Genomic DNA, 19,217 nt, shown 5'->3' on the forward strand with positions numbered 1-19,217 from the left:
AACACTGTGTACTCTGCAATGAGTGATTTAGCAAAGTTAAATTTGTAACCGAAGTCCGCAAACATACAGATGATGCAGTCAACACAGAAGCGTCCATAATTTGTCATCTGTGAGATAAATGTCATCCACATACGAACATGCATCAGGGTCGAGCCCCTCCAAAAGAGACTATGCAGGCGGCAAAGACGCCAGGACTGTTCTTATAGCCCATAGCTAATCTTCGGAACTGTGTCGGTTTACCGCCACAGATAAATGCTGTCCATTGACTACTAATAGAGGACAGGTTAAGGCTAAAAAAGCCATTGGATATGTCAAGAGTGGTCTTAAACCTTTTATGCACGAGACTATTCACAAGGTCAGAACTGTGAGTATTCTGTACCGCGCAGGTCTGACAATGGGAGTTTAAGTGCCGGTAATCCAATACCAAACGGTACGAGCCATCATTCATCGGAGACAGACACGTTTCAATCACACCATGATATTCCAATTGTTCAAGGATTTCTGCAACGGGAGCTTTCGCTTCACGTCGCATGGGGTATTGGGGTTGAGGCTGTGGCATAGACCGCAAAGGAATCTCATGTCTGGGCGAAAATTTGTCCCATCCACATTGAGTACAGTACACTGTCGGTGCAAGCACCTTAGCCCACTCTTCTGCAAAATGCAGGGCCTGCTCCTTTGGCACAGTATGTGCAAAAGCAGGGACGATTACATCCTCCCCTTGCAGAGTGGCTAGGACGAAAGGCGGGGGCCAATCTACTTCCTCTAACAAAATGTCATAGATAGTTGTAAGATTTTCCCAAAATACCCCTTTTATAGTACGTTGCATTTCACCTTCAATTAAAAACTATTTCATTGAGTCTTTCAGGGGGAGCCACTATAGTGTCCAACAATAACGAACTTGTCAGTTGCTGTCACATTCAGAAATGGATGCAATGCTTCCCGCACTACTATAATTTCCGTTGTGCTGTCTAACAGCGTCGGAACCCACGTCAGGTTCCGAAGCTGTGTTCTCACTATCCGTGGCATATCTTGCTGTTAAAGCAGCAACTTTCTTCTTCTGAAACTGGGGTCTAGGACGTTGAGAGTCGTTTTTCTTGCTTTTACTGTCAGTCTGGCGGGGCTGCTCACGGTTTTGCTGGGCACCCCGACCTTTGCCGCCATATCCTCCACCGGTTGGTGAGATCGATGTATCCTGCAAAGAGCGAGGAGAACGTTGATCAGGAACCTGAAAACGATCAGATGACTTAATAGTAGCGCGGTCACGCAAATCATATGTGCGCTCTGTAGACATCGGTATCGGCGAAGAAGGACGTGACCCGTGTTTCTGTTGCTTTTCCCCCCGTTTCTTATTCTTATTGTAATTCTGCTTTGGAAAATCTGAGCGGTCGGCTTTAGTAGACTTCTGCGCTGTTTTAGCAAAAGGCTTAACACCCAAACTATTGCGGCCAATGGTCTTCGAAGCCGCGGTAATAATTTTCGATAACAGGAGGGGCTTATTGGCATTGGGGACATCGCGTAAAGCATTCGACACCTGGAAGCTCACCCCATCACCCTTGACATTAGCAAGGACTAGATCGGAAACTACGTCAAACACTCCCACAAGTCTAATTCCCAATTCAACAGCCGTCTCCGCTCCGTGTTCATCCTGTACACGCTTAATGACGGAGGGTAGGACAGCCATAGACTGAGTGCCTGAAGCACTTAGAATAGACTGTCGCAAAAATCCCAGGATTCACAATCAGGATCCTCCGGTACTAAGTCTTTCAGCAAACTAATGGTGAGAATCCTGTGTTATTCAACAGGAGTCGCGTTAGGAAACACCGCTTCCTAAGGGCCTAACCGAACTACCGTTACCGATTGGGGAAGGGCACCATTAAACCAAACGATGCTGCCAGGCGGTAATATGGATCTCCAGTGTCCTCTATGGGGTATAGACCAAAGGCACGGCAGCGGGAGTATAAATATGAAACGTACCAGAACCCGCATTTACTGCAGGAAAGTTAACCCATGAGTAGAAGAGCTGAAATGGGTATGCCGCCTCAGCACTCACCACAAAAACGACTGCATGCCATCAATGGTGTCGCCAAACGCCTGCAAATAATTCCGGACGGCCACCCTACTATGTTGAGGGATCTCAATGTCAGCCATAAGGACTCAGTAGAGAAGAAGTACAAAGAAAATGTTGCACAGCACTAAATGGGTAGTAACTCAAAGTATGAATCTTTTTAAATTATCAAGCTTGAAAAAACCTATGTAACTATAGGTAGGTTAATCCGTGACCACTGTTAACCAGAAACAATAGTGAGGGTGTCGTGGACTGATATAAGCACTACTCAAGAGTCTCTAAATAAGACAACTACGTTAGGTGTGCCATGTTGCAGGGATTCTGCTCAGGCAAAGAACTGTGCACAGAGACCCAGGACCTCAGTGAATTGTGGTGGTCCAAAAACCTGACCTTAGTACCTAAAACCCCTAACAGACTAGCATCAGTATCACATTAGCTCTTCGTCCTATAGCAAAGAAACCAATGATTTAACAACCCAGAACATGCGACTTAGGGTACTCTCAGGAATGGTGAGAATCAAGAACTCTCTTTCATTTGTTATTCTCATACCAGTCCACAACATGGGTAAAAAAGAGACATGGTAATGTTTAAAATGTTTATTTTAACGACGTGCTTCTAAGATGCAGTATTTTTGGTAACATAAGCAGGCATATGATTAAAAATAATATGATAAGCATTGTTACAATTCCATAAAACACAAAATGAGAAATCATATTATAATGATGGTGGAAACAGGTCCTATGGTGCCTTGTATGCCACCCTCCCTAGCTAGGAACTATGTTTTATAAAATATAGTAGGTCTCTTAGGCTTGACTGGGGGACCCTATACCTCTAAGATCAGCAGGAGTGAATCACATCAGGATCTGCACAAGCTCTGTCTCTCTGGAAACGGAATTCTTCCAAGTGCTAAAATCATGTATGTAGTGCCATATATTAAAGGCACCAGAATTTCAGTTAACTGCAGCTGCGTGTATGTTGTGTCTAAGCATGAGCCGATCAGCCCGAATCACAGCTATTATTTGTTATGATATCCTTGGAGGCTTTAACACCCACTGTGCATACTAAGCTAGCGGTGTAAGTCTAGAGATGTTGAAAACAAGCCATTCTCATGTGAAGATATTCACGCAGTCAAACTTAACAACAACAGCTACCTGCAGTGCGAAGTGCAAAAGCGGCAAAAGGGCCAAATGGCGTTTAAACTTCTAATAAGCTTATGCTAACATAGCAATGTGTGCAAGCAGAGGTCTGCCTTCACTACATGGCCTTCCGCCAATTTATGATTAATTGGGATGGTTTTTAATCTACATACAGTATTAAGTTGAGAAAAGATTTTAAACAAAAGCACAATGCACTTTAATTTTTTCGATAAATCCTATTCACTTACTTATTCTAGGAGATTAACTATTAAGTGCAATGGTATTAAATCGTGTATAAGAAGCTGCCCTTAAGATACTGCTAGTGCATGTTAGACTTTCCTAATTATGTTTCTTACCCCATGACCATTAAATAATACCCTGATGAAATTTACAAGTTACGTTGCACTTTACTGACTATTTCGCACAAAAACAATGCATGGTACCCCTAGGTGCATGTATGATTATTTAAACTATGTTGGCCAACCTAAGACCATTAAATAGAATTTTACATTTGTGAATCCTACAGGGCACGTGGCTCCTTAATGACTATCTTGCGTAAAAATGCTGCATAGTTCAACCAATAGCCGTATAACCAGAACTCGATAGGTGCAAGGGGTTCATTAAGGGCAATAAGATCTATGAGACAATATCATTGTAGATCATGTTTTTAAAATCAATTTTTATTCCGATGGTCTGAAAATGCATAGTAAAATGTGTGTTTTTAAAACGATACTTTTGTATGGTGTGCATTTTCGTTTTGCTACTGTGTCAGAATGTAAGTTTTAATTAACTGAACAATAAATTATTCATTCATTCATTAACTTCGCAGCTGTGACATCAGTAGCTTCACAAATACAACCATTTAAAAAAACTCTGATAATGTTGCAGACTTCTTGATGGACAAAATCCCCGCCAAATAGGACAATATTAATATAAAGATTCTTATAGACCCCTGGGGAATCCAATAACTCTCCAGGGATATACTAACCTTAGCGGCTGAGAGATGTCTCCGTTCTGGGAAACTTTCCAATTTTTCCAGTGGCAGAAGCTATGAAGAAAAATAAATCAGGATTGCTTTCTCATCCAAGTCCTGTCCATGTCATTAAATCACTGTCTCCTATTAGCTCGTCAACATCAACAGAGATGACGAAGTTCTCCGTCCACCTGAAAATGTGAACAAATATCAATATACATTAACTAAGGAAAAAAACCTTCACTGAATGCAACGCCCTGGCTCAATTGTAGACTTAAATCCAGACTAGACTTCAGCAAAACCCAAACTGCCAAACTAATTAATTTCTGTACGTGATATTAAATAAAATAACTCAGTCTGATGACAATACGGTAAACTGTTTTCAGACTTTGCACAGCAAAGGATTCACTAATTCTTCACTGTGCAAAGGGACTCGGAACAGTAAAGCACACACAGCAAGCGTCATTACTAACAGATTTGGAATCAACTGTGGACCTTACTGCACGCAAGAGCAAATGTTTCCATGGAGATTTGCGTTGAACAGTTGACTCCATCTCAGCAATCTAATTCAAAATGTGCGGGTGCAGTATGCCCCAAAAAGTGGCATACTAAGAATGAGACATTTTAAGGAACATGTAGTGGTCCCTACTACTCCTTACAAGCCTTAACACCCAAAAAGTAAGCTGTCTGAAACGCACAACTTTGATAATGTATGAATTGTCACGCTTGCCCTCAGCAGCTGGTGCCCATTCGATGCTTTGCGACAGCAGGAGTGGTTGGAAACCATGTGTTCAGAAATCCTGTTCATAAACCTGACAGTCATAATCTGCCGGCTAATCACTGTATTCAATCACATAAATACTGAATTTTGGGAAATGTTACACTCATACAAGGGTTGCACCAACAAATCTTCGTAGTGATACAAATCTTTAACCGGATAAGTGTTCGTTTATCCCCTGAAGTTCATAATCCTATTGGAGATGTTATTCTAAATACAGGTTGGAGTCAGAGCTAGATATTGTTGAAAATTAAAGTTCTTCGTCAAGATATTCTTTCAAAAATTAAATATTTATTTTCATTTGTTTCTCATGTATAATTCCAAATAAATGCCTCCTGAAATTATCCACAAATATCACGTGGATTGCTCACACGTGTAAGCCTTACAGTTTTTTGTTAAATCAAAGAAGATTAACCTCAAAATATGCCTTCTGTAAATTATCCACAAATATCACATGGACTGATTTACAGCTGGAAGTTTTACAGTTCTTTGTTATAGCAAAGAAGATTGATCTCAGGCCAAATATCAAATGGATTGATTACAGGTGTAAGCTTTTCAGTTCTTTGTTACATCAAAGAAATTGCTCTCAAAATAGCCATCGTGTTTTGCCCCATGCAGGAAGGTAAGCCTAGGGCTTTCTCAAGTGATGATGTATAGAAAAACGAAAGATACAAAAGCAGGTTTTAGAATAATAAAATTGTTGGTGACTACATAACCATATTTCTGGCGCCACAGTAATGGTGAAAGCACTGCACTCGTGAAGAGACACTGCACATGAACTCTTAAATTAAACACGCTGCCGTAACTTATTATTACACTCTTTTAAATTAAACACGCTGCTGGTAACTTCTCATTGCATGTCAATAAACTTATTGTTAGTGCTTTTCAAATATAAATAGCATTCCCATTCGTTACTGTCCTACTACTATTGGCTGCCCCATCAGTAATTAATTATTTTCCACCACATCACACCTTCACTTGGTCACTTATGTAAAGATTAATTCCAAGAGCACGTGTGCAGTGTCTCTTCGACAGGGCAGTGTTTTCACCATTAGCGTTGCACCAAAAATAATATTATGCAGTCAGCAACAATTTTATTTTATGAAGTCCTTTTTTGGTATCTTTTGTTTTTCTATACCTTAGCCATGAGAAAGCTCTAGTCTTACGTGCCTTCATAGGGTGAAACACATGTTGGCTATTTTGAGAGCAATCTCCTTTGATGTAACAAGGAACTGCAAATGTTCCACCTGTTGATCAATTCATGAGATACTTGTGGATAATTTACAGAAAATATCTTTGGCATTATACGATGAGAAACAAATGAAAATAAATATTTCATTTTTGAAAGAATACCCTGACGCAATATTTTGCCTTGACTCTAACCTGTATTTAGAATAACAATAGGTTTATAAACTCAGAGGGTAAACAAACACTCATCCTGGGGAAGATTTGAACCATGTGTTGATAACCTTTCAAGTGATACTGAGTCAGGAACACTTTGCAGCGCATCACCCCATAATCTGCACATAACAAATGTGTGAAAAGTGTGTTATTATATGCAGTGGCCTGTAAACGTCTTAAATGTAGGTTATTATTTGCAGTGGCCACTGTCCATTGCAATGTACATTAGTGCAGTACAAATTGTTTTTTACATTTGCAGTCTGCTGACTTGCTTAGGAATGTAAAATAATTCTGGGCCCTAGGACACTTATCTTTATATTTGATCATTATACATACTGACCGCAAGAAGGATACAAGGCCACGTAGTGATTGCAGCAACGTCGGTCTATATATGAAAAAAACAGCATCGGTGTTGATTGACAAATTACCACCCTGAAGCCATACTTCTGGTAAGTCGAGTATTTATTTATGCATAAGCTTCACCCACAACATGTATTTTTATTTTGAGGGTTTTATATAGCGCGAACATGACCCTTGCGGGTATCAGAGCACTTTACAAGTGAGGTAGTTAAACAAAGGAGACAATGCACAAAAGAAACATAGTATTTCGAAATAGAGTCTTATGTTCCAGCTGGTTGCTCCAAGAGTCCGCTTCAATGTTCAAGTGAATTTCAACATGAGAAGAGATTTGACTTCTTTTTTGAGGTAGGCAGTTGAGGGGTTAAGTCTGGTTTCTGGGGGTAGTGCATTTCGAATCCTTGAAGCAATACCAGAGAAAGCGCAGTTATATGTTTTCTTCTTGGCAAATCTTTCAGGCTTTAGAAGAAGGTTGCTGGTGCTCCTGGATGATCTGTTTCCAAATGAAAGCTCCAGTTTCTTGGCCAGATACCTCGGGGTGGTGTGATGTATGGCTTTATGTGTCATGCAGGCGATTTTTAATTGAATTCTTGCTTCGAAGGGTAGCCAATGGAGCACAAGTCAGGGGAGATGTGGCTATTTCTTTTGCAGCCTGTGATGAGACTGGCCGCTGAGTGGAGTGATGCTCTTAGGGGGACAGTTGTAGATCTAGGGAGTCCACAGAGAGTTGCACTACCTTATTCTAGTCTGGGAATTACTAGTGCTTGGACTGCCAGCTTGAAGTCATTTACTGGGAGGAATGGTTTTAATTTTCTCAGAGTGCTGATCTGAAAGTTTGCTCCTTTTGCTGCGGCACTGATGTGTTTTTGCACGTTTAGGTTACTGTCCAGAGTTACTCCCAGAGATTTTGCTGAATCGATTAGAAGAGGTTGACAGTCGAATGCTGTAAGTTGTTTAAGTGATTCGTGTATGGTGGCTGGTTGGTTAGGTGGGGTGATGAGTACGAATTCAGTTTTGAAGGACTTTAGTTTGAGGTGGTTTTCAGTCAACCATGACTGAGTATTTTGTAAAGTTAGATTGAGAGATTTGATGTCATCCGGAAAATTTATCTTTAAGTATAGTTGCGTGTCGTCTACGTACATGTGAAAGTGGTTATTTGATGAGTCTGGAATCTCAGTGAGCGGCTCCATGAATAGGTTAAACAGTGTAGGTGAGAGGGAAGAGCCCTGTGGGATTCCTAATGTGACTAACCTTTGGGCTCTATTCAGGAGCAAAGAGGTAAACCAATTTAGTACTGACCCCGATAAGCCCATTCTGTATTGCAAGAGATCTAGAAGATTATCATGTTTGACGGTGTCAAAGGCCGAAGATAAGTCAAGCAGGATAAGTAGGCAGGTTTCGTTCTGGTCTAGGATTGTTAGTGCGTCATCTGCTATGTGGGTCATAGCCGATTCAGTACTATGTCCTGTCCGGAAAACAGATTGGAATTTATTGAGCAGGTGGAAATTAGGGATGTGGTTGTCTACCTGGCTGAAAACACATTTTTCCAGGAGTTTAGCCAGAGTTAGGATGTTGGAGATTGGTCGGTAGATCATTTAGGTCCGTGGGTATTAGGATATAAGTATATAAAGTGTATGAGCTGCAATGTACACAAGGGTTTTGCGGAGGAGGGTTGGCGAATGTGAATCTACAGCACTACATACCAAGAATAGATGTTTGCAGGGCAACATAATCCATTTGAGGCATGTGTGCTGTAGTGTAGGCAGTGGTTGACCTGTGGGGGTTGCAGTTGTTTGAAAGAGTTCTTAGTACTGCTTAACCAACATTGGCTTGTTGGCATGCAAAGACATCAACACAGTAGCGTGCCTCTGGCACAAAGGTCGATCAGCAACTGTCATTGCCCATTGAACCCTCAGCCAGGGCACACTCCATGCATGGGACAAACATTTTCAAACCACAACATTCTGTAAAGCATTAACATCACAACATTAAAGTAAAACAACCCCACTACATCACCTCCCCCCTTATCACAAAGGTGAATGGGTTCACAGTTGAAGGTCTCCCTACAGACACATCAATGACTAGCCTTTTGTTCTCAGCGACAGGCACGGCTCTCACATCTGACTGTTATCAATGAGTCAACCCATTATCTTGTACATACAAAGTGTCTTTCCTACTACTAAAAATCTTGGCTTGCTCGGGTGTCACCTTCACCAACTGCCTCTTGTTCCACTATCCTTTTTCTTCCAAGAAAGCTGCCCCCTTACTTACCCTGCTAGCCTGAACAGGACTTGAAAATACAGAATTCCCTTGTGTCACTTTATAGGGTTTTTTGATCATTACCCATTGGCCTACCGAAATATTTTTGTTCCTCGAACAGTTTTTCCTATCAAACTTTGCCCTCATGCGCCATTTCTTCTCTTTAACCTTGTTTGCAACCCCGCCAGCACTAAAACATTCCTTTTCATGTTCTGATCTTTTTCTCCCTTAACAAGAAGGAACTAGGGTTGAGTGAGCCTTTTTTGCACTTAGCAGTTCAAAAGGCGTGACTTCAGTGGTGCAATGAGGAGACGTATTATAGTTCCACACTTTCTCCTCCAGAGATTTTCCAACATCCAAACCTGAAGCGATTGCTGACTGAATCCCTTCTTTCAGAATCTTATTACCACTCTCCACAAGCCCATTAGAAGTAGGTGAGTACAATGCCACCTTAATGTGTTTTATATCTTTCAAATACGAAAATGTACGCATTTTATCAGACACAAAGTGTGTCCCGTTGTCTGGAACTAAATCACAAGGAGTCCCTTCTAGTAAAAATACCTTCTTCACAAACGTGATAGTATCTGTATCAGGTGATTCCACAAATGTATATTACATCGCCACAATCTCTTTTAGCGCTTGTACCTGGCGCTTGCTTGGGACGCTGTTTCCTGCTTTCTGCTGAAGCTCGCCCGCTTCGTCGTCCTTGTTGGGGGCTGGACATTGGCTGCTGCACCTGGCGCTGCTGAGGAGAAGGGCTTGGGTGAGAGGCACAGCGGGGCTGCGAGCGTGTGCAGGGACTCCATTGTCCAGGAGTCCCTGCGTGACCCTGCCAGACCTTCCGGTCCGCTCTCCCCGTTGGCCCGCCCACATTACGGTTTCTATACCTAGGAACAGGTCTCCCGCAGCGGGCTAAGAGCGGGCCGTTTGAGGCCGTTCGAGGTCTGGTCTGGGCCCCTGCTCTTACGCCCTAGCTTTGCCTTCTTCCAAATTGGTATCGTCCATTACCCCCGTCTAGGCTGGTAGTCTATTTTTGTAAATATGTGTACTCGTGCTACCCGCAGTAGGGCGGCTAAGGGGGGGTTGGTTCACAATGGTCCTATGGATGATTTTATTACACGCACAAATATTGCCATAGACCAGGAGATTACCAAACTTCAAACTAGAGTGTCCCTTGACTTGGCGGCTGCTAGGAAATTCTCGTTAGATTTTGCTAACTCCAAGAAATCTTCCCTAGGGCATATAGCATCAGCCATCACTCCGAAGCGTTTGCACAACCAACAGTGTGTAACAACGATGGCGGATGTTCATGACACTCCGGTTTTGTCTATCCCTTCGCCACCCTTGTGCCCACTACCTTTGTCCGTAAGCCTGTCCACTCCTGTGGTTAGCCCTCACCACCATCTTACCCCCATTTCTCATTCCCCAGATATTTCCGATGCGTCCACTTGCTACGGTAGATTTGATAGTATTAAGGACAATCTGCACAAAAGAAAGCGCTCCCCTAGATCGACTCCCTCATACAAGAAGGCTAAAATTATGGGGGCACACATATTTAACGTTGCTAACATCCCTGTTAATGGTAGTTTGGGAAGGCATGACACTCTCCCACAGGCTCCTCGGTGCACTGATAATGATGGCGTAGCACCGGCTGCCACCAAAGGCAATATACCCATAGAGAAAGTAGATCTCTACCTAAACGACCAGGAGGGGAGGGAAGGGGAATTCATAGGAGTAGTTTGGGAAACCCTAAAAAGTCTCTTATCTCCCCTGGATTTAAGACTCTCTCGAATCGAGAACCATCTCTTAGAGATGGAGAAAAGTATTATAGCCTTGGCTACACTTGGCTTAAGAGGTCTTGAACACCAAGGTTTGATAGAGAATAACATAGCTCCTCAGGTTTTAATCCCTTCCCCTACAGCCCGCATAGTTTATCTTCCCACTCAACTGCGCCCTGTCCCACACAGCCAATCCCTAAACCCCGTACCAAGAGAGTCGCCACTACAAATCCTGCACCCCTGTCCGGGGCTAATATCCCAAATGCTTCCACCTCACAAACCCACACTCGCACCAATATGGCTGCTCCTAGGAGGCAGAATCCTAGTAGTTCCACCTGCCGGCCTACTCAGGGCTCCCAGAACAAAACTTTCTTCCATCCTACCTTGGGCCCACACAACAAGAGTAATTTTCGAGGGGGGTACATTGATCTCCCTCCAGAAGCCAATGACTACGTGGTGGTGTTGACAGGTGTGCCGGAGGCAGCGAATGGCCACCACGAAAACCACTGGTCTCTAAAGAACAAGGCCATGCACTGGCTCAATACGTACAGACCGATTCCTAATGGCAGGACGAGTAGAGTTAAAATGGTACGTAGAGTACCGTGGGTGGGTTCCACAAGGAAATCTATACCCGGCGATTGCATAGTCGTGACGTTTGAAGACTCACACACGGCTAATCATATTTGTTCCTGGGCTGCAGAGGATGGGGGTTCATCCATTGCCCCGAGGCCATTGTCCTTCTTTTATCCACCTCGAGATGTATACTCAGATGGGGGCAATTGGTCCATGGTTCGTCATCAGCCAAGTTGGGGGTATTACACTAAAGAGCACAATCCATCTAGAAGCTGGCTCGGGATAACAACCTCAAACAGGTACGACTGTCTTGAGGATGTTGATTGACTGTTTAAGCCCCCTGACCCGGCATGACCTGCTCAGCTTCTAGCACCCCTGGTGGAAGTTTTTTTTTTTTCCCTTGTCGTCTACCCTTGTTGGGTCTAGCCCTGTCCCCCCTATCCAATCCAGGGCACAGGCCTTGTCTGTACAGGGTTCGCTGCATTCTCTTAATACCAATTGTACCAATAGTGCCATTGCAATTGTGTGCGAGACAGTTGCTGCTTCGACGTCCCTCACAATTCCTCTCCAGTTTTCCCGGCCTCTCGGTTCTAACACTGACCCCCCTGTCTTTGCTCCCTTGACTTGCAAGAGTTCCGTAGATAATCCCCAGCTGAAGATCTTAAGTTGGAATGTGGCAGGGCTTGCTCGAAACATCGATAAGCCAGATTGGAACTCCTTTTTGGACCCTTTTGGGATCTGCCTCCTTCAAGAAACCTGGTGTTTGGAGCCCTTCCACAGGGTAGGTTTCACGACCTAATCTGTGCCAGCATCCAAACCACAGGGCAGTAAAGGCCGCCCATCTGGTGGCCTTCTTATCTGGGTCAGTATCGCACTGGGCCTATCCATAAGACACATAAATATCCAATCTCCTGACCTCATGAGACTCACTATACAGTGCCCCGGGGGCAGGAAGTTAGAGGTGTTTAATCTGTATCTTAGGGGGGCCAGGGGGGGGAATTCATTGTTATCTTCAACTGGAGTTGAAGAGGAGCTCAGTGACTGCAACATCGACTCCCTTGTTGTCCTGGCTGGAGACCTTAACTGTTGTTTCGAACCGTTAGCCAGCGAAGACATCCTGGACATCTGGGAAGACGATGCTAAGAGAGGTATTCCTTTGCTCGCTCTTGATCCAATTAAAAAATGGACCCAGAATGTCATTGATCTTAACTCTCTTTGTTTAGAACATGACCTTAGGGCCACTAATGGTCAATCTAAATCAGATTCTAGGGGTGCGCACACCTATAATAGGGTGGGCCACACCTCTAGAATCGACTATATACTGCTAAACCATAACTTATGGCAGTACTTCCATGATATGGAAGTCCAACAAACAACTGATAGCGATCATAATCCCTTGGTCCTAACCCTTGCCCTTCCGTGGGAAGTAGGGAATCCATCATTGCCTCGATCCAATTGGAAATCTTCCCACGAAGTTGTACCATCTAATTGCGGTAGGCGATTAAAATGGGCGAAAGTTGTTGCGGACGAAGAAAGAATGGCCCAAGCTGGGAACATAATGTCAAAAGTTAAGCACCACCTAGGCGCGTCGGATTTTGATAACGATGTCCTTACGGCATTCACAGAGACTATCGCATCCCTCAGTAATTTGTTTATAGTTCCACAGGGTAGGGCTAGGGCCCTTCGGAGAACGGCAACTAAGGGTAGAGACCAATGGTACTCCTCTGCCTGTCGTGCAGCTAAAAGCGATCTTATCCGGGTGGTTGGAAATAAAGACTCTGCTCAGATCACACTCGCTAGGAAAAATTATAAAAAAGCTCAAGCAGTGGCAAGGGATACCCATGAAACAAATTTTTGGAGAGACCTAATGGACGCCAGCTCCAAAAAAGACACGAGGGGTTTCTGGGCTTTGCTCAGAGGCAGGGATAGGCCTGTCGACTCACTGCTGACATGTAACATCACAGGGGAGGCCTGGTTTGCACATTTTTCCATGCTCTACTCCATTCCATCAGGGGCTCCAGAACAGAATAGGGGTTCCAGGCACAGTATGCCGGTAGCTAATACAGACATTGACCACACCTTTGCAGCCAAGGAGGTTGAAGGAGCAATTAGGTGTCTTGTTTCTAACAAGGCGGCAGGTCCAGATGGTGTCCCTGGCGATTTGCTCCGGATCGACACGGAGGTGTGGAGCTCACTCATGGCCCTACTTCTGAATGAGGCCATGTCTGGTGGATGCCTCCCGGACTCGTGGAGGGGTGCGGAAGTTGTCCCGATTTTTAAAAAAGGCTGTAGGGACGACCCTGCCAACTACCGTCCCATAAGCCTGCTTGATTCTACCCAGAAGGTAGCAGGGAAAGTAGTTTTAGGGAGGATTTTGCAGTGGGCCGAAGAAAAGCAGGTTTTGTCTGACTTCCAGGCCGGTTTTAGATCAGGAACTGGCACTATTGAGCAGACATTCCGATTTCTAATGCTTTATTGGAAAATGGTCATACTGGGCAAAGGCAGTCTTTATCTCGCATTTATAGACCTGCGGACTGCCTTTGACCTAGTCCCACGTAACCAATTGTGGGTTGTGCTTGAGGGTTTGGGCATCCCCCCGTACTTGCTGGCTTTGCTCATCAAGTTCCACGAAAGCAACTTTGCACAAATCAGATGGGGCGCACAGGGCCAAAAAACATCTCGCATCTCTGTAGACAGGGGTGTCCGCCAGGGGTGTGTGCTAGCCCCCACTCTGTTCTCACTCTACCTAAATGGAGTGGTGGAGTACCTTCTTAAACTACCAGCAGACGCACCCTCCCTGGCGGGCAGGAAGATACCAACTCTCCTGTTTGCAGATGATACCCTGCTGATTTCGAAAACCCCGCTAGGCCTCCAAACGTTGCTTTCAAGGTTCCAGGATTTTTGTGACTCCAGGGGTTTGGTTATTAACATAAGCAAAACCAAGTTCCTGGTCTTGAATCCCCCTAGGAAGGCAGTACACCCTCCAACCCTTGATTCAGTCCCACTCGAAAGGGTAAGGGAATTCGATTATCTAGGCATCCGACTCTGCGACTCTATGAGTTGGAAGGCTCACCACCAAAAAATCATTCTGACTCATAGGAGGGTCACAGGCGCATTATTAAAAGAACATCGTGCCTCACCCCTTAAACCTATTGGGGTGATATTAGATATTTATAGGGCAAAGGCGGTGAGTGCGGCGTTGTATGGGGCAGAGCTTTGGGGTACGCAGAAATTTGATACCCTGACCCACCTTGAGAACAAATTTCATAAAGATCTAATGAGGTTACCTCACAGTACTCCCACTCTCCCTCTCCTATTTGATACAGGTACACGCCCCATATCCGAGCAAGCAAAGTTACGCCCTCTCTTACTGTGGGCTCGAATATGGAATGTACCAGAACTCTCAAGCTACGCAGACGCCCTGCGTGAACTCCTCTCAACCCCGGGCTGGCACAAGGTCGGTTGGCTCACGGAAGTAAAACGCCTCCTTTGCGAACTGGGCTTGGGAGACGCCTGGGCCAACAGAACATCCCCACCTAAACAGCTGTTAAAGAAAATATTCTGGGCTTGGGTGGCAAATGAGAGAGCGAGTCACTACAAACTATGTAGATCTGCTGTTGAGTTTTTGCTTATTAAAGATCTCCCCCTTAGAGAACCTTACCTGGACCTGATCTCCAACCCGATGGATAGGGCATTGTATTTTAAATTCAGGGTTGGAGTTCTGCCTCTAGGAAAGTGGACAGCGAGCTGGAAACCACCTTGGCAAACTATTTCGTCCTCTCCTTTTTGTGTTAATAGGGTTGAGTCCACTGCCCATCTAATGTTTGAGTGTTCAGCGTATGTTGCACCTCGCCGTAGATGGCTGAAATCTCTTTGCATGAGGCTGGGCACCCGGTCACATTTGGAGGCCTTACAGATTCTAAGATCGGATGCTCGCCCTCTGTTTGCATGTTGCCTGGCAAAATTTCTGGGCTGGGCATGGAAGATAAGATCTGTGAGGAAATCGCTCCTCCAGTAAGGTCATCCACCCTGATTCAACTGGTTTTAGCGATTTGATGCTGTGTTTCCCATCCTTTTATTTTTTTAATGACTGTATATTGCTGGTTATTGTATAATGTGTCTTAGAGGGTTGAACTGCACAATTGTTGTATATTTTAATTTGTTTTTGTACTGTAATGCTTTTAAGAAATGATAAATATTTCGAAATAAAGCTATACAACAACAGTATATTACATCCATTTTGAATAATAATCTACAGCCAAAATTAGGCACCTCATCTTATTTGGCAACAAATTATAAGGACCCGAGAATTCCAACCCCACTTTTTCCCAAGCTGCCCCGGGAAATTGAGTCGGATGCAGAGGTGAGTATGCCATCTTCCAGTGTCTGTCCGACAGCAAACAACTCCTTGCAATTATCTATCACATTTCTGACTTGGGAGTCAATGCCAGGCCACCAATAGCGTTGTTTAACTCTCGTGCTTGTTTTGGTAACTCTCATGGGACCCTTGTCAGCTATTCTTATTATAGAATTTTGCAGATGAGCTGGAGGTTTAAACTTATCCCTCCTCAACAATGTTATCTTTCAAAGATAGCTCATCTACCACTTGTGCAAAATTTCTTAAATCCCCAGACAAATGTCTTGGCTAGGGCCACATTTTAGAAGAATATTTCAGTACCTTGGATAGCACAGCATCATTTAAACTAGCCTCCCTCCATTCACTCTCAGAAATCACCGAAATCCATTCTTCATCCTAGACAAACAATCCGCACAGATTCCTTCCTCCTGAAATGTGTTTAATTTCAAAATTATATTCCTGAAGTTTTGACACTAGTATGGTCAATCTTGTCGACATATTGTTACCAGAGACCTTGCTAAAGATAAAAGAAAGAGACTAGTGAACAGTGTAAATTACGACCTTTAGGGGGGTGTGAGCGCACCAGACACGCCCCAACGTAATTACCTCTTGCATGATGGTACGTGTAGTTCATTATTTCTCGCTCAATTCAATTCAAAGTGTTCATAGCCAGTGCTGTATTATTAGTTTCAATTCGTATCCCTAGACACGTGTTTCATGATTCCTCAATCGTCAGTAGGGAAAAAAGCAAAGTTCATGCTGTGAGTGGAACTGGTCCTGAGAGATGAGGCAGCACGCCCTGCAACCTATGAACTTTGCTTTTTTCCCTACTGACGATTGAGGAATCATGAAACACGTGTCTAGGGATACGAATTGAAACTAATAATACAGCACTGGCTATGAACACTTTGAATTGAATTGAGCGAGAAATAATGAACTACATGAACCATCATGCAAGAGGTAATTAAGAGTATAAAAATGTTTGTGAGCTGACGAGCTCGGGAGCCTGCGCCTTCATGCTGTGAGCGGAACTGGTCCTGAGAGATGAGGCAGCACGCCCTGCAACCTATGAACTTTGCTTTTTTCACTACTGACGATTGAGGAATCATGAAACACGTGTCTAGGGATACGAATTGAAACTAATAATACAGCACTGGCTATGAACACTTTGAATTGAATTGAGCGAGAAATAATGAACTACATGAGCCATCATGCAAGAGGTAATTACGTTGGGGCGTGTCTGGTGCGCTCCCACCCCCCTAAGAGTATCAAAAATTTTCTGAGCTGACAAGCTCGGGAGCCTGCGCCTTCATGCTGTGAGTGGAACTGGTCCTGAGCGTGTAGTGTAGTTCCTATATTCCCAATAGGCTCTGCACATTGGAATAATATATTCAGCAGTGTAGACGTAGGACTGAGGTCGACTAGGTCTCTACTGACTATATTAGACTTACGTTTTGCCAGCTAGCTCAGAGGACACTAGAAACTTTCTCGAATAAACGAGGAGGAGTTTAACCTCCCTGGATAGACAAGAAGGGATTAGCTTCTGACAACCATATAACATGACAACTTTGCTCCCTCAGAATAAGAGTGCATCTCTAGAGTCGTGTGAAAACAATAGACAGCTATTTCACTCAGTCAAGTGTGCATACTTAGTTTCAACAGAGTGCAGAGAAAAGAGAGACGGGCGTTTTCAATAAAAGGTTGTTATTTATTGAGCAGTCTTCTTTCTCATACAAGAGAAATGAATTGCCACAATTGCAATTCTCATAGTAAAGTAAAGTGCGTACAGTAAAAGGAGGATTAAGAAATAATACTGTACAAGCATTGATATGGTTTCTTAGCCATAAGATACTTTAAAATAGATAAAATATATACATACTTATATACATTGACTAACGAACTCAACTGGTGCTTCTAAATACGCCTACCCCGGTGTACCTGACCTAAGCCTAATACGTGGGAAGGAGTAAGTAAGTAGCAGTTTAAGTTAAGTTGGTTTTGCAAAGAATCTGACTCAAGAATTCTCTTCAAGGTTTTAGTCAGCTCCGTACCTGGGTATTAGAAAGCAGGAGGTCTTGTATCTCTCTCTCAGGACTCGATATCCCAGTAACCCGCGAAGGTATCTGGAAACACCGGAGCTGGATTTCTCGGCAGGAGAAAAGATAGCGTCTCTCTCAGTGCGTCAAAGAGGAGGGGCAGCTTCCGTGGGCTCTCGCATCAGCTGGGCTCTCGGGCAAGTAGATAGCTGCTCTGCTCCAAAACCACCACCGTGTGTTTGCTTAAGGTAACGTTGGTATATTTATACCTGAAAGGTGCCGGGTTTGACGTAAGGTTGGACATAAGACGTCAATAAAGATGTCACCAAGAACTGGACGCTCTTACAGTGCTTTACAGGAGTTCTAGGATGAAATCAAAACAAAAGCAAGGGGGATTTCCAAGGTTGCTGGAGGTTTGGTTTGTTTAGAGAACTCGTTGTGCTTTCTAGGAGTCTGGGGAAGTAGCCTTGCTTAATGTGACAGCATGTGCTACGACGGAATATGGATATGATTACTATGCCGTTATAGGGATATTATTGATTATAACCGAACAAGGGCATAAAATAGACATATCGATTTAGGCTCCTGGATAAAAACACAATACCCACTCCACGATCTAATGTCCATCATTACTAAAACTAAGCAATAGTAAACATTTAAAGGTGCATGTGTATTCCAACCCACCCCAAAATACATTTTTTGCATTTGAAATGGTGTATGCGAAATACATGAAAATGATATTGGTACTGTACGCTTTTCAAGCAGTGTAATCATTCAGTTAAAACGATGCATATATATGATTAGCTGAACGATTTGTGAAATTTACACATGAAATGGCTCTTAATACAGAAAAGAAGGTCGAGACCATTGCATCACATATAAATACAGTCGCTGTAAATGTGGTAGAGGCTGAGGTAATATATTGTCTCAAGAGTTCCTAAAAATAGAAGCTCTGCTCTCTAAGAATAGTTCTACTTTAAGCAGAGTACCAGTGCCAGGAAAAAAGGTAAATATTTTGGAATCGAAGAAAAAAATAATTTTGCTTTTCAGTGGGAAAAAATAGTTCCAAATATTTTCAGTAGCTTTTGTTTATCAAAGCTGAAGGCCGAATTCAGAGTTCAGGGAACGCTGTGTGCTCGTTTGCTTAAAAGTTATTCTTTTTGTTCAGGGGAGAACATCATTTCAGACAGACTCGCAAAAAAGTTGTCTACGGCTTCAGGTGAAAGTTCGATCAAGTTCGAAAATGCCGCAACTGAGCAGTCTCGAGCATGATTGCTATTGTCGATGTCAGGATCAGCAATGGTCACAGAAGGTCGTACCTGGGTGATGTTGCTCTCCTCTCGTACTTCTCTACCACCTAATCGTAGTGGCGAAGTCTCAACGAATGCCGTCATCAGGATGGGTAACCGCTGGGGACAACACAATGCATGAGCCGTTACAGGACTTAGCAAAGTATCTGTATCCAATGGTACTGCTGATAGTAGTGTAAGACAGACGTCCAACA

At 43.6% G+C, this 19,217-nt stretch overlaps 1 protein-coding gene across 6 annotated transcripts in view; it reads right to left on the reverse strand.

Annotated features, from left to right (window-relative positions):
• TESMIN (testis expressed metallothionein like protein) overlaps nt 1-19,217 on the reverse strand; it is a 1,592,961-nt gene that overhangs the window by 1,257,152 nt on the left and 316,592 nt on the right. For all 6 annotated transcript variants that reach the window (XM_078682880.1, XM_078682879.1, XM_078682876.1 and 3 more), the window contains one exon: nt 4,190-4,365. The gene's annotated coding sequence lies outside the window, so the exon portion shown is untranslated. The remainder of the gene's footprint in view (nt 1-4,189; nt 4,366-19,217) is intronic.

This window comes from Lissotriton helveticus, chromosome 3_1, assembly GCF_964261635.1.
Source record: "Lissotriton helveticus chromosome 3_1, aLisHel1.1, whole genome shotgun sequence".
NCBI classification, from domain to species: Eukaryota; Metazoa; Chordata; class Amphibia; order Caudata; family Salamandridae; genus Lissotriton; species Lissotriton helveticus.